This window comes from Pseudophryne corroboree, chromosome 12 (genome assembly GCF_028390025.1).
Source record: "Pseudophryne corroboree isolate aPseCor3 chromosome 12, aPseCor3.hap2, whole genome shotgun sequence".
NCBI lineage: Eukaryota > Metazoa > Chordata > Amphibia > Anura > Myobatrachidae > Pseudophryne > Pseudophryne corroboree.
Window position 1 is genome coordinate 109,773,952 of NC_086455.1, and position 3,670 is coordinate 109,777,621.

Below are 3,670 nucleotides of genomic sequence, written 5' to 3' on the forward strand. Positions count from 1 at the left end.
TCCACAGGCCAACCCCCACTGTGTATCCATAACATACAAGTGCTATGACTCCACAGGCCATACACCACTGTGCATCCATAACGTACTGTACAAGTACTGTAACTCCACAGGCCATCCCCCACTGTGTATCCATAACATACAAGTGCTATGATACACAGGCCATACCCACTGTGCATCCATAACGTACTGTACAAGTACTGTAACTCCACAGGCCATCCCCCACTGTGTATCCATAACATACAAGTGCTATGACTCCACAGGCCATACCCCACTGTGCATCCATAACCAGAGGCAGAACTCTGGGAGGCAAAGGAGTCATCTGCCGCCGGGCTCCTGCTCTGAAGGGGGCATCTCTCCTCCCATTCTGTGACGCCATTGAATTAAGTTAATTGATAGCTGCCGCTGTCTTTTCAGTGGCCGACTTCCTCACTGGTCCCTGCACCTTACAAATCACACCCTCTTTATTATACACATTTTACAAGTGTCATACCCAGGATTAGAAACCACAACCAATTACACTGGATGCGGCACCTTACTGATGAAGCTGTTTGCTCCTGTATAGGAAATATGAGAATTTTAACTATATGAAGCTACTTCTCTGACATTTACACGTAACTTCATATAGTTAGAATACTCATGCTTCCTCTTCAGGAGCAAATAACTCCATCAGTAAAGTGTCTGCTGTTAGTGTAACAGATCATGGGTTCTAATCCTGGGTATGACTGCTAAGAAATGTGTGATTTAAAATAAAAGACAATTAAATGTATAAATACAGTATATAATTTTTTTTCAGAACACACACACACATATATACATACATACATATTTATATACACGCACAAATACATACATATATTTATCTTAATATAGGAAATAGGGGGGCACCAATATTTATCTTGCCTCCGGGCGACTGTGACGAACTTACGCCACTGTCCATAACGTACTGTACAAGTACTGTAACTCCACAGGCCATTGCCCACTGTGTATCCATAACATACAAGTGCTGTTACAATGCAGTCCATACCAGGGACGTGCAGTCAGGGGAGGCAGGGGAGGCTGTGCCTCCCCTGTCATTAATGATTAAAATAATACAAAGAAGATACTTATGACACATATTTTGTGCCATAAGTACCTTCTTTATATTACTCTAATCATTTTGTTCAATTAAAATAGTTTGGGAGGCACTGATAGCAAGTGCCTCCTGTTGACAATGGGAACAGGGATAAAGCGGGGGTCAGGGCAAAGCACTCGGCTGTAAAAGCCCATTCAAAAAAATTTGGTCAAGCGGCACTTAAACAAGTGCCTCACTGCTGACAGGGATGGGCTTCCAGTCCACATCAAAGCACGCCCCTGTCAGCGAAGCACATGTGATTGGACAGCAGATCCAGTGCTGGATCCACTGTCCAATCACCCATATGCGGCGTGGGGAAGAGGCAATGGGACCCGGCGGGTGGCAGAGTGAGTCACCAGTCAGACAGCAGAGGATGTGCGGCAGCCGTCGCTTTTCCCTCTCCTTCATCCTCCTCAGCCGTCCCAGCCAGAGGCAGCAGCACCTGCTCCCTCCTGGACTGGGGTCACTGCATAGGACAAGTCTGCCCAGGACCCAGATGAGAGAGGGGGCAGCAGGGGTTTCCAACATCTTGAAATAGGATCACTACATTTTGTCAATAGTGCTTGAGCCTAGGTTTAAGTTGTACAATGGGGCTAATTCAGACCTGATGGGTGCTGTGTGTGTTCGCACAGCAGCGATCAGGCATGAAGTGCACAGTCGACGGTTGTCTTTAGCTAGCGATCGCCTCTGCCTGATTGACAGGGCAGGAGGGGGAGGGACGGCAGAGTTAAGCCGCCATTTAAGGGCCACGGTCCGGCCAACGCAGGCTTGGCCGGACCGTGCCAGGGGCGGGCCCAGTGGCTGCACAACGTCACATGCAGCCGCAGCGACCCAGGCAGTGACGAGTAGCTCCCAGCCAGCGCGCAGGAGCTGCGCTGGCAGGGAGCTACTCCTGAAGTACAAAAGCATCTCTGCTGTGCGATGCTTATGTACTTCTGGGGCACGGACTGACATGCGGGGCGGGCTAGCCCTGTGCTGGCATCCCACTGCATGTCAGTGTGCCTGATCGTAGCTGTGCTAAATTTAGCACAGCTAAGATCAACTCTGAATCACCCCCATTGTGTATTTCTTTCCAACTAATCCTGACCTTAAGAGATGCAAAGAGTTCTTGGTGAGCAAATTGGCCGCTCAAGTGGTACACAACATGACAACATCTTCTTCAGTTTTTCCGACAGCTGTTAGGAAAATTCTCGACTTTCCCAAAAGACCCAGTTGTGATGCAGAGGAGTCAACACAAGATTTTGACACCCCTACTGTAGCTCCATCTGAGTGGTAGAGGGTTATTTTCATGACACCATGCAAATAGTCATGTCACAGTGTCCCTTTGACTACCGGAAAGAAAAAAGGCAATTTGAAAGTCCTTGTACAAACTGGCTTTGCATTACTTAAGCTGCCCACCCTCCAGTGTGTACTCAGAGTTTTCAGCACAGCTGAGAACCTTATCAGCAATTGGCGTAGTAGTCTACTTCCTCAAAATGTGGAAAAGGTGATGTTCATCAAAATTAACTACAAATTCCACGAGGAAGACCTTTATCAGCAATTGTATCACAGAACAGAGACTTCTGTAATGGTGGATTCCATCGGGGATGAATAAGTATTGTATGAGGATGATATACACACTGATGAGGATGGTAGTAAGGATGACATCTTGCCACTGCAGACCTGTTAGCATAGCTGTCATAAGCCCATTGGTAGCTTTGGGGCCCCAAACAAAGCAAGCGCTTCAGCCACAAAAGTAGAATTCCCTGTCGCTGAAATGCTTGGCCTGTTAAACTGTCCTTTTTAATATCCAACACAGGGGCGTATCTACCTATTGGCCAGGATGGCACTCGCCAGGGGCGCCAGCCGAGGAGGGGCGCCACCCAGCGGTGCCACCCGCGCCAGTAGGTAGATTTAATATTAAGCAGCTGTCCACTCCCGCCCCCCAAGGTGTGTCTCCCCCCCGCCCCGGTAGTTCGTCATGCCAAACTGACACCTGGCTGCATTGAAGACCATAGCAGGCAGCCGCAGCAGCGGCAGTCACTGTAATTGGCCGCGGCGCCGGGGTCCGACACAGCGCTACAATCAGGAAACTACATAAACTACAGCTCCCAGCAGCCTTTGCTGCCAGGAGGTCACTGCAGCAAGGGCCGCTGGTAAGGTGTAGTTTCTTGATTGCAGCGCAGTGTCGGACCCCGGCGCCAAATACTGTGAAAGCGGCTGCCTGCTATGGTCGATCCTGGGCGTCAGTGCGGGTGAGGGACTAACGGGGGAGGGGGGGAAGTGCTCGGGAGTACAAATATATAAAAAATGTATAATATATATGTATATATACACGTATGTGTGTATATGTATGTATACGTTTTATACAGGTGGGGGTGTGGTCTGCGCTCCCTCCAATTGGAGTTTTGTCTGTGTGGGATAGGTTATACCAGTGCAGCCCAGGTACCTAAGAGGAATTCTTTTCAAGTATTCCTCGTTATGGCAATAGCAAATACAGAAAAACAAGGACCTGTGGCGCTACTTGATATCTAAGAATTCAATGATATTAATGCATAATGTTTTATAATATGTTTATTA